Here is a 13196-nt window from a genome sequence, read left to right as displayed (position 1 = left end):
AAGCCTTTACCCAATTCCCAAAAATTTTAAAAAAAAGTTCCTTCCTTAAGAGGTCAGCCCTAATTAAACTGGATTAGCTTATATAAATAGTTGTATATTAGTTGAGCAATTGACTGTTAATAGCATGGCAGAAAAATTATTTTTTTGCCAAATTTTAACAGTTTTGCAATTAGTTAACTAATACATAGCTACTTACCTACTCTAATCCAGCATAATTAGAGCCGTCACCCAGATTGATGTCAGCACCTCCTGTTTGGCCATTAGTGTTAATGCTTTAAGTACGGCTCCGTGTTTTTAGGTTTCCTTGTTTGGGAACTATATTTAAAATATTATAATTTTCTAAATACTGTAAATGAACTTTTCTTTTTACACAGAAGAGCATTCACTTGCATAAAGATACATGCAGACACTTTTTTCGGGTGAAAAGAAAATTTAATTTCAAGCTATTGGACATGACCTTTGAGACAGGCGCACATACATTAATGGAAAATAAACCATATTAACATTTTTCCATTGCACACACTATACATTACATGTTTTCTTTGTAACTATTTTTCAGTCTAACATCACATAAATCATTCAATTCCTGCCTTCAATTAAACTTCACTCCTCCTCCTATTCCTGAACTTTATTCCGTATGTATAGTTCCACAAATTTCATTTCTTTGTAATTTGCTCCTTCCCTTTTTCAAATATCTCTCTTCCAGTTCTTTTCTGTTTTACAATATTCAGTACTTAAAATACAGTTGTTTTAGATTTTTTTTCTGTTTTCTAGTAATTGCATTTTTTTGGCAGCCAACAGAAATAAACTTAAGGCTTTACTATGTTTAGGCAATCCACATCCTATGTCCCAGCTGAAAATTATCATATTTCTTCAGTTATAGCCATTTGCTCCCCCAATATTCTAACAGAATACTATGCAGACATGAGACACTAACAGGTTTTGTAAAACCTATGTTGCTCCAATAAAAGGTATTGCATCATATCTGTGTTCCAGTGTATTTGTGATTTCTGTTTATGGACCAGCAATTTATTTTTTTCTTAGAATACTCTGTAGGAAATGTTTAAAATTTGTCAACTCATTACCCCCCCAAAAAAAATGTTCCCCATATCTTCCCCATCACGCCTCCAACATGTGCTGTCTTGTCTGTCTGTGGAAAAATTCTTTGACGTGTGGTTAGGGTGTAAAAATATACCTATGCAAATACATCGAGCAAAACATCCTAAACCTTCTGAACTTTGTGTACTTAAGAGCGATGCACATCATTGTTCTCCTGTAAATTGTTTTTCCCGTCTTTCTTCCCAATTTTTTCTAACCTCCTCTCTTTTGATTCTTATAGATACCATGCAACATTTTATGTGCTCTACTGATTATTCCCTTTTTAACAGCAGCTTCTGAAAACACTACCAAAGTAGATATTTCAATTAGAACTCCCTACTACACATTATAATTTTGATTTTGTAACAGTACCAAATCTCCTACATATTTCTTCACGGTAAACCAAACTGTAATAGTAAATACCCACCCCCTCCCCCAAAAAAGGCGAAGTTTTCTCCTTTGCTGTTAGGGTATGTATTAGCTGGTGGTCATAATCAAACACCTGTTATATTGTAGAGAATTGTAGGCCCCCATCTAAGAGCCGCACTAATGTGGTTGTGAACATTTCCCGAGTTGAAGTTGTCAGACAGCTCCATCCACCATGCAGGCTCGCACAACTTGCTGGTGCACCCCACTTTGGGATTTATTTTGTTGCCCTTTCTGAGTGCAGAGTAGATTCTGCAACCATTGTGATTTACATCACATTATGTGCCTCAGTGCTTCGACTTCAGTAATCCCTTTTATTTTTCCTTGGTGCATTAAAAAAATATTGATTGGAAACTGGCAAATTTAAGTCCAAACTTTTAAGACTACTAGTGGAAAGCTGGACACAGTTTTTCCCTGCTCTGTACTTCTGTTTCTTACCATCTTACATTTTCCAAGTTTTAGATAAATCCACCCTGTAAATAATGTGGGGAACATGCACAGGTCTTTCTTCAAATTGTGTTTTGTGTTCCCACATAGACCATCAAGATTCCTCTTTGTTTGCCCTATCATCCCATTCACTGTCCCCAAGAGCAGGGGTTTCTTACTGCATTTATTTTCCAAGTGGTGAGAGTTAAGCGTTTGGAGCTGAACTGTTATTTCCTGTGGTAGATGCATCTTAAGTACTCTTAATTCCGTCCCCTTGCCAGTGTTGTGACTTCTGTCAAAGTGCACATGCAAGCTTGCAACCACATATGCTCATCCTCTGCATACCATGAGCCACTCAAAACAAGCACCTCTACTGTGGAAGCTAGCTTGTACACTCTTCCCCCCAAGGTAAGATTACAGTTGCCGTTCCTCTCGCTTGTGCCAGTTCTTCCATTATGCAGACAGCTAGTTCTATCCCACATGCTGTAACAGGGAGGGAGAAAATTGCTTTAGAGAACTTTTTTGGATGTTACTGCTCTACATTTGCCCCAGTTTTATTAATGGCTTTGTCCAATTTCTTGCTCTAAGAGGTTGAGGTAAGCCCTTAGTCAGTAAATATGGAAGAAAAAAATGACAGAACAGGTGCAACATGCATTTGTGCCAGTGTTTACATATAAGCATAATTACTGTTTCTCTGTAGACCACCATCAAGGGCACACCTGCAGTAATATATTTAAGCATTCATATTTACTTATAGAAGCGGAAATGCAGAATGAATGTAGTAGTATACATGGTAGTGGAATTTAGAAGCATTTTTTGGGGGCTGAGATGCAATTTTTAGAAAGGTAATAAGTTCCCGAGCTTGAGTATGTAAAATCAGTCATAAATTGCAATAAGGAATCCAGTGAGTGTAATGAATCTAGGGTGTAAGTAAAAGTTGGTATGGTTGACTTGAGCTAGAATATAAAGATTTTTGGCAAAACTGGTTCATCTGTAAGATGATTGACCAAACCTTTGTTAGTGCTAAGCTTAGGGTAGTAGCCCATTAGCAACTGAGATGGAAGGACAACCATTAGACAAGAATTAATGTGTTGGATTGCTTTGAGTATTAACATTAATGTATTTTGCTGTTACATTAGGTCATTATGTATTACTGATTTTTTTTTCTGTTTTGTTGACAGGGAGATGAAAATTTCTTACTTGGATATACTAGGTCTTATCTTGTGACAGGTGAAATATCACAGATTTAGAGCATCTCTCATTTTTGATATCATGACTGTCCTTGAACAGTCTTTTCTGTTTGGGATTAACATTTTTAAGGGTTTTACCTTGATACCTTGCTTTGCTAATGAGGTAAGGGAATGGGTTTCAGAGATGCAAAAAAAGTAGTCTTAACTTTTTCTTCTCACTTAAGTCATAATTGCAGATTACACTATTTGCTTATGCTTCATGTCTGAGTGGACCTTGAATTAGTTGTTGGCTCTGGTGGCGCAACATATGTACTTTAAATCATAAATGTGTAGTAGCAGCAATTCTACAAACCCATCTACCTGAATGGAGTATAATGATGCTGAGACTATAAATATGACACAAAAGTTATTGGCTCTAAAGAGTGGCAGGCTGACGGGGCTTCCCACAGCGTCTTACTGCTTAATAACTTCCCCTTCAAGGCTTACCATGAATATCAAACAGATGCAGTAACAGGTGCTGTTATGTGTATAGTAGCAATGGTTGCTTGCCTTATAAAAAAGGATGGCCATGATATAGCTAATAAATGCAACCATCCAGTGTAGAAGGTGACGGTAAGATTGCAGTCTTGGAGATGCATTGTAATTGTCTGTTTAGTAAGCAGAGATATAACTGCATTAGATTAGATTTTTAAATGCGTTTTCATGATTCTTTAATCTTGTCCACCCACTCCCTTTTTTCTGTGAAAATGTTAATGTGATTGCAAGTGGATTATTCCTATTCACTGTTTAATTTAAATTTTATATTCTGGTGTTGCCTCTTTCCTATGGGCCCAGCGTGTTCTTTTAATATAAAATGTACTCGTGGATTTAGCATTAATATCCTATTATGCTGACAGCTGAATGTGCATTTTCCTTCTCACCAAAAATTATTCTAAAAAGGGAAAAAGATCACCCTGTTGGAACTACAGTTGCAAAAGTTGCCAAACCTGATTAAATACATCAGTCAGTCTGGGTAGAAGGGTTAATTTATGTTTTCACCCATTGCTGTGGAATGACTTCTATGAACACTGTGCAAGGAAGCCCGACATTAGCATCTGAATGCTGATGATTTATAAGAACATTTTCACATAGTGGTGTGAAACGAGCTGGTTTGTTCCTCTGACTGTGAGGCTTTATTTCCTGTTTAATGTGTGTTTTCTCTTTGAAAAAGAGCCTAAAACTCAGGAGAGGTACTGTCAAATAATGTGTGTGGGTGATCTTCTTATTTACATCAAATGAGGGACTTAAATTTTTAAACCGTAGTGCAAATTATGTGAATTTGTTTTTGGACATTTTACTGCATCTAGGCTAACATTAATGAAAAATACTTTCTATGAACTGTTGAGGAGGCGAATGATTTTTAGCACATCTGCTTTTGTGTTCCACCATGTATGCAGCAATGGTGTAGGGGATCTGTGAGCTACTGGTATGAGGCCTTTACTAACTGCAGTGAGGTTTTCTGCTTTGACCTGCCCTTGATTGTCACCCATGACTGCAGTTTATAGTGTGACTGACGTGGTTCATGAGCATATTTCAACCTCTCACACACACTGTTGCAGTTAACACTGAAGTTAACTGCAGTGTAGTACAGAGTTACGCTTAGTAAGCTTTGTTGTAGGAAACTTTTAGAATCCTTCAGCTACCTTCTTACACATTCCATAGACCTGAATAAATTAGTTAACTGCACCATTGCTCCTGCAATAAGGCATTTATGCTTAATTTATCTTGCTGTGTTAAAAAATAAAACTTGGTAAAATGTCTCTGCAGAAAGATTCTGAACTGGAGTACATAGGTTCATAGGTTCATACTAGGCTATCTGCCCGAGGGCATTTACAAGCCTAGCCCATAGTTTTGTGGCTTACGCCACCCCTTTAGTATGGGGAACTATACCCATTATTTTGCTGTGCCTCTGTTGAGCAGTGACACTGAGGTAATCCCTGGGGTATATCTGCGATCTCCCATCCATTGGTCAAGATTTCTCTTGAACAAGGCCAGCGAGGTGCTCTGCTTCACATATACCGGGATTTTATTCCACAGCATAGGGAGTCTTTGGGTGATGAATCTATCCCTCCAGCACGTCCTATTAATAGCCGTGTCGAGGTTTAAGTCTCCGCCCTTGTGGCTCTGACGGATCTAGATTTTTGAGGTGAAGCATATTCATCAAATCTGGGTTTGACATGCCCTTGTATGTTAGACAAGGGCCACCTCTGAGCAAGCGGTGGCGACTGAATAGAGCTGGAGTTCTTTCAGTCGGGCAGCATAGGACAGATGTTTGAGACCCTTTATCCTTTTGGTGAGGAACTTTTGTGGCCTCTCCAGCTGCTGCATGTGTCGGGTCAGATACATTCCGAATGGGGCATTGTACTCAATCATTGGTCTGATGAGTGATGAGTATAGGGAGACTATGACCTCCCTTGATCTAGATGAGAATCCCTTCATGATAAGGTGGGCAATGTAGAAGGTCTTCCTAACTACTTTAGCTACATGGGTGTCGAATGACAGACTACTATCAACCTGGGTCCCCAGGTCCCTGATAACTTCTTCTGTGCTCAGTGGATTGCCACCTATTTGGTAGCTAGGGTAACCTTATTTTTCCCGAAGGGTATGACTATGCATTTTTTGGCATTTAACTTTAGGCCATGGCTCTGGCACCAGTTATCCGTTTCTGTGAGACCCTTCTGAAGGATATCTGTGTCAGATGTGTTTTCTACTATGGCGCCCAGTTTGCAGTCAACTGCAAACTTTGTCAGCCATAACCCTCCTGTGTTTGCTTGTACGCCGGAAAAGTAGATGCCAAACAAGAGTGGGCCCAGGACTGAGCCCTGTGGTACACCACTTGTGACAGGCTTTGAGTCTGACGTGGCGCCAGCAACTCTGACCCTGTGGGTTCTGTCACTCAGCCAGTTTACAACCCATCTTGTGATGTATGGGTTAACATTTAAGCTGATGAGTTTTTCAATGATACCCGAGTGGGGTATTGTATCGAAGGCCTTCGCCAGATCGAGGTAGGCTGTATGGACTACCTTTCCCTCATCAATGGCTTTGGTGACAGTTTCGAAAAAGTCAACCAAGTTTAGAAGGCATGATCTGCCTTTGACAAAGCCAAACTGGGATGGATCCAAAGTCTGCAAATTCCCTATGTCTTTATTTATGAGGTCCATTATGATCCTCTCCATGGCTTTGCAGATAAGGCTTGTCAAGCTAATGGGCCGGTAATTTCCAGGGTCGGTGGAGGCACCGCCTTTGTGAAGTGGGACCACAGTTGCAGTGCGCCACTCCCTGGGTACGTATCCAGAGGTAAGACTATGATTAAACAGCTGTCCTAGCTGTGGGTTTAATTCCTCGTTGAGTTCGTGGAGCACACAGCCGGGGACACCATCAGGTCCCATGGATGCTGTGTTTTTTGCTTTGGAGAGAGCAGTTCTCACTTGGGCGTTGGAGATGTTTGGGGGGCTGCAATCGCTTGGTATAGATATCTCTCCTTTTGGGGGGGAGGGGAGCTAAAATGTTTATTTCTTTAAATGTTTCAATGAATACATCTGGACAGGTACAGAGAGAGGCACTGTTTTCTATCTTGTATGGGATTCTCAGAAATCCTTTGCCTGAGTTGCAAGAGTTTTGTTTTAAACAGCCTGACTCTTGATTTCCTTTACATCTTATTTGACATGTCCCTTCTGGAGCTCTACCAGGCATTAATCCAGTATGCCCGTATGGGGAGACTCCTTTCCAGTGAAAATTCTATTGTGTAATTTCATCTTCTGCTCAGACAGTAGGGGCAAGAGACAAGTGCTGATTGCTGATAATTTATGGCTGGCTTTCTGTCCTTCTTGTAATGTCATAAGTTCCTTAGACTTTTTTGGGATGTGAACTTTAAATAGTGGTGGCATTGTTGCATTTCCAAACTAAATCATCTCAGGGAGGCTGCATACATTTATGGAAGGGCCATCTTCCCAGTCTCCACCAGGGAGTGCTTTTGGTGTGAAGAAACTCTCATACTGGAGAATTAGCCTTCAGTGAGTTAGTTCACCAACAGTCCTTCAGGTTTTCTGTTTGAACTCGAGTCAGCTAGAACTTGGAGCTCTAACTCATTTGCTTCCTGAGCTAGTTTCAGGTTGACAGTGATTCACAGCAGTTTCATAATGCAGATGGGGGAATTGTGGCATTTTGTTTGCAGACACTAGTTTTGGAGACTTTTCATAATTTTAACTGTTAGGAAACTGAATACCTCCTTTTGTATGAACAAGTCCTTGAGACATGACGTGTAGTGACAGAGAAAACCTTGTTTTATACAGGTAGGTTTCCTTCCCTGCAGACAGTTGAGTATTCCTTTAAAAAGGATTGTGCAGAGTAAGAGTATAATACATGACTTCCCTTAGCACTGGTACCTGCACTCCTTTTGAAATGGAGGATGCTTGTAACATCAATCGAAGGAAATAGCATGTTGAAGATCATGGCTTCACAGCATGTGTTGCTGTAGCAGGTGATATGGTAGGGAATCCAAATAAAAGCAAAGTGAGACAGTAAATCCATAGCAATGAAAATGTCATTACTACTTTAAAAAGATGTTCTTTTCAAAGTGCTTACAACAAATATGTCAACATAAAGCTGCTTCTCCATTTTAAAAAGTGTGTACTGTCTGTATACCTTTTTAATTTCAGTTGATAGTTCTGCCAGATTACTTTTAATGGAAAATGAAGTGCTTGAATGTCTCCTGTTCATTGTTCTGGTAGAATGCAGTACATTTAATTTTTGTTTTTAAGAGTTTCTTAAACAGACAGCAAACGGAAGGAAAAAATAGGAATCCTTACAGGGGTAGTCCTGTGTCTCATATTTCAGTTTAGCATTGTAAAAGTAAGGGAAATAATTACACTAAATCAGTTAATTGGAATATTCACATAATGTAAACCAAACCTTTTCTTTACCATAGTCTATTTGCTTGCAGAGTCTGGCATTTCTTTCCTGACATTTTATAGGAACAGCATCTTGAAAGGTAACTTTTTTTTATAGTAGAGGTGATTCATTATCAACTGGCATTGTTGATTCTAACATTTGTAGCTGCTGACGCTTCTAAGACTTGTTAAGCATGTGCAGAGATACTTTATTTTTATCAAATTATGCCTTTACCTTGAACCCTTTTACAATTATGTATGCTTTGTTAAATGGCTTTCTTTTTCCGTTAAGTGTATTTGATGTCTCCTATAGAGTTAATTAGAATGTGAACATATGACGTAGGCATTAAATTTGAGACTTGGTGCATAGAATTATGTTGTATTGTTTCTCAGAGTCCATTTTCTGGGGCTGCATTATTATCAAAATTCAAAGAGTTGTCTTTCATAGCAAAATTGTAGGTAAGCAGTAACATATCTGAAGTCCTTCTGGCTTTTTGATTTAATAGCACTATATTGACTGATAACTTGTTTATCCCAGTGAGTAAGATTTTTTTTGAAGAAACAAGCAAAACAGAAATTGTGGGCAGTTAAATATTAAAACATATTTACCTGGCATTTTGTTATTGTTTTACAGGACCATTAAGAAAGCTGTCTGTCAAGTAAAGTAATAGTCTATATCAGGCAGAGTCATGGGCTCTATTTTAAGGTGAAGTGTTAAGCAAAATAAAAAGAATAAAAACAATTTAAAGTACATAGACGGGATATTCACATAGGGCTAGAACAGTAAAGAAATGGAAGGTAATCAGGCCACAGAACAAAGATGACTTCTGCTAGAATCAAGCAGTTTGCATACCAACATTTGTTAGTTTCGCTTGTTGAATTGTGTTCATTTATTTATTTTTAAGTTGTAGGTTAGGGCAGAAAGCTAACCTTGTGTTTCTTTAGTAGGGCAAGGGGAGTTTGTTTCTGAATTGTGGGGAAGCCAGCAGCTCTTTTTATGTATGGTAACAAGAAACTTTACATGAAGCAGCTGGTGGAACAAGTCTGTGAGAGTAGATATAAATCTGACCGGAGTGGATTCATCCTTTGCGAACTCGTACATTTAAGGCCACAGGCATTAGGAGTGCTCATTACTCAAAACTTTGAGGATGCTTAGCATTTTCCCCATCCCGTGATGCACTTCACTTCTGTTCTCCCTTTCCACAACTTCATTGCTTCATAAAGTGCATTTGCCTTTCAGCTTTTTTTTTTTTTTTTTTTTTACTTCAGATAATACTTATTTGCCTTTGTTCTTGTGGTTATTAAGCTATACTTTTTTCTGAAAAATGCTTAGATCTAGGCCTGCCTTTTAAGATTTATAGTGTTCATATTTCATTTTTTTATCCTGGGTTCAAACTTCAAATTCTAATTAGTATTATCTTTGTGCTGTTCTGCTTGGAACTGTGGTTGTATTTTTTGGCTCAACTCATTTTGTATCAGAGGTTTAACGTAGAGTTGATATTTTCTTGGAAGTTTCTACTTGCTTGTGTGTATTGAGCTGTGCTTTTTTCCCCCTAGTGCGCTGATCAGAGTTTCCAATTGAGAACTTTTTCTTGTGGTGCTTGTTTTTGCTGGTGCCCTTCATAGCATCATGAAGAATGTAGAGTGAATCCTCCAAGGTCCTGCAGTGTTGGACTTGACATGTACCTCCCTATATTCATACTTCCAGTTCTGCTTTCCCAGTAAATGCATTTATGGTCCTCTGATTTTGAGCATGTACCCTACCCCCCTCCCCAAACTATCACTGCTGTAAGAAGAATCGCTGCTCTTTTTGATCAAGATTTGAGGTCGTATCTTATTAATATGAACCCCTGTATGTTCCCATCCCCAGCTGCTTTGGGCATATGGACAAGTGGCACCATTTATCGTTGTTGTAGGTATGGCCACTGGGAGAGTGCCATAGTAAGTACTACAACATTTTGGAACCGTATATCTTTTGTCTAACCTGGGAATGCTTGGGATCACCCAGAATGAACTGGATTGTATGCAATGAGAAAGGGAATTCTGTCTGCCCTGCTTAGTCTACTGCCATTGTGACCTCTGTCAAGATGAATAGAAGTGAAGGCTATAAACAGTTGAAACAGGTCATACGATGGCACTTGGAGACCATATTTGAATTCAAAGTGGAACCAGCTGGTAAAAGAATCAGGATACATGGCATCTGTGGATTTCAGAATCTGAGGGGGGAGTGTTTAGAAGAGCAAGGCTGAGGCATTTTGCTTGTATTAAGAGACTCCACAGAATACTGTCAGTTTTAGTACACATGATCAAGGCTGCTAATCTGCTTGTGTGTGTACTTTGAGATTGCATTTGCATACCGTGTAAGTTGAACTGATCACTTGTGCCACAGTGTGCACCAGCTGTTCAACTTTGAAAATAAATTTTACTTTCTGAGCTTATCAGTTAAATAAAAATGCTCTGTCCTACTTGTTTTGCCCTTTAAACCTCTGATGTAATGTGATCCTATCTCGCCTACATTCTCTACAGATGGGTTCGGAGCCGATCCTCTGCTCCGACTCGGCCGTTATACAATAGAACGCAGTCTCTTATTGGCTGAGTCACCTCATATCCCAGGATGCACCACCACTACTTCCCCAGATCTCGTTTGCCGCTTTCCAGCATAGACGTGGTCTCGGACTTGGCTAAGTACCTCTAGTCAGAAACTTTTTCTGTCAAATTTTTCTACAAAACTCACCCAAAAGCTGTTTTAACGGCTAGTGTTGTTGTGTGATTGTTTTTGGTCCCCTTTTTGTGGAAGATTGTGTGTATTTGTTGGTGAAAGGTTCCGTTTTAGTTAGAGGGGCCTAGCCCTACCTTAGGCGTTTAAATTAGAGCCTAGATTGTCGGTGTTAACTGTTTTTTGTCCTGTAATTGTTAATTTTTTCTTTAAAACCATGTCTAAAGAGCATAGACCTTCCAGTTTTAAAAAATGTGTTGTGTGGTTATAAAATGTCTATAACGGATGATCATTCCTTGTGTGTATATTGTTTAGGTCCCAAACATCTCCAGGAGTCCTGTAGCGTTTGCCACGCTTTTTCCTCTCGAGTCCTCCAAGAGAGGAAAAACAAATTGATCTTAAAAGGGCTCATTGCCCCTTCTTTTGAGGAAGCCTTATCTTCCTCTTCTTCTCCTACTGGCAAGAAGAAAAAATCTTCGGCTCCGACCAGTCCGTCGGATCCGATAGCAAAAAAGTCTAGGCAGGCTTCTCCGTCGGCTCTATGGACTTCGGAGCCGAGGGTGGAACGGTCTGCCTCGATGTCTCCAGCCTCGACTCCTCTGGCTTTGGAGTCGAGAGCTCGGGCATCGAGAGGCATGTCACCTTCATCGGCTCCACTGCCTTCGGAGCCGATGGGGGTTGCCCGCTCAGACACTTCCACTTCGGAGCCGAAGTCCACATCGGCTCCAAGGGAGATTGCAATAGTAGTGGAACCTCCCTCTGCACCGATACGCCTCGAGCCATTACGGAGCCGGTCCCCCAGTCTTTCGGAGCCGGCGGAGAAGTCGACTCTGACCCGGTCTGTCTCTTCTCGTTCTTCGAGGATGTCCGATTCGGACGTAGACAGGGTGCTTCAGAAGCTTTTCCAGTCACCGGTCTTTGCAAAATTGATCTCTGCTCCTGCCCAGTTTGCTCTGGAGCCGATCTCCCATCCTTCTACTTCCATTCCTCCTCCGACAGCCTTGGCGCCGTTGGAGTCGGTGTTGGTGGATCCGGTCGAAGTTATCGAGTCGGTTCCGACTCTAACTTCAACCCCGTCCCTCGGGTCGGGGTTCGGTACGTGGACCTCCTCAGTCGGCCCCGGGGGGGATGCTTCGGATCGGATCCTTTCGGTTCCGAGCCTCCCTCTAGGTGCGTTGGCTGCGGGGGCTCCGGTTACTGTTGTGGCCTCGGGGACGGGACCTTCCCAGGATTCTGGGGGTCCGGCCTTCGATGCCTTGAGAAGTGCTTTAGCCAAATCCTCTGTGGCCACTTCGACCTTTCCACCACCACCTTCCTTGGGCATGGAGACTGGCGCTTCTGGAATCTCCCTGTCTCGTGACAGCGGAGCCCCTGGGCCTGAGGTTACCCCCATTGGGGGTTCCCTTCTTCCTGGAGGTTCCTCCAACACCCTCTCGGAGGAACCGCCCAGGAAGAGAGAGTGTAAGAGGAAACACGTCGACTCCCCTGACGAGTCCCTCACATCGGATACCGACCTCGATGATGCGGAGGGGTCCCCAAAGTCATCTTCGGAAGATGTCTCCTTTGCGGACATTCTGGAAATCCTTAAACAACGAGGCGACTGGCAGTCCAAACCCCCTTCCGCTGAGGAGTCTGTGTTCCTCAAGGCCTTCGGGGCTCAGCCCTCCGCCTCCTGGGTGTCTCCGCCCTTCGATGAGCTTCTGGATTTGATCTCTCGGCGTGGGAACACCAGATTCTGTGGAACCGGTGCCAGCTCGTCCCAATAAGTTTCTCTCGGCACCCCCGGACAAGGATTTTTTATCTAAAGGTGTGGCTGTAGATGCTATGGTGGTGGCATCTGCCACCCAACAAGATGTGGCAGAGGCTTCGACGTCCATCCATCCCCCTAATAGAGTCTAGGAGCATGGATCGGTACGGCAAGCGTACCCTTTCTTCAGCGACCTTTACATTAAGGTCTCTGAATTATCTGGCACACTTCACCAGACTACAGAGGGATCTGATCAAGGAGCTGTCGGATGCCCTCTCCGGTAACTTACCTGAACAGTTAACACAGACGGTTAACTCTCAGTTGGCTACCCTATCCTCATTATCTAACTCGTCCATGAGGCTCATTTCCTATGCGTCAAGGAGCGAGTAGAGCGGCTGGGAACAGGTGTTGCTCTACGGAGACAAGCCTGGCTACGCCTGTGTCATTTTGCAGAGGCCTTTAAGTCTTCCTTTGCCGACGCCTTTGATGTGTCCTCATTGTTTGGACCCAAGGTAAAGGACACTTTGACTCACTGCGAACAGGAGGGTAAGACCTTGGCTGCCATAGGAGCCTGCTTCCACTCCCCTCAGGCCTTATCCCAAGGCCCGAAGGGGAGGGAAAATGTGGTTCCGTAAGTCTCAGAAGCCTTACTCAGCGCAGCAGAG

General features: G+C 41.7%; 1 protein-coding gene across 1 annotated transcript in view; it reads left to right on the top strand.

Moving 5' to 3' along the window:
- Positions 1-13196, top strand: part of SND1 (staphylococcal nuclease and tudor domain containing 1) — a gene marked incomplete in the record, with an annotated part of 3811866 nt that overhangs the window by 961155 nt on the left and 2837515 nt on the right.

This window comes from Protopterus annectens, chromosome 11.part0 (genome assembly GCF_019279795.1).
Source record: "Protopterus annectens isolate FY-2018-M chromosome 11.part0, PAN1.0, whole genome shotgun sequence".
NCBI lineage: Eukaryota > Metazoa > Chordata > Ceratodontiformes > Protopteridae > Protopterus > Protopterus annectens.
The sequence above is the reverse complement of the archived record's forward strand: the minus strand, read 5'-3'. Positions and strand labels throughout refer to the sequence as shown.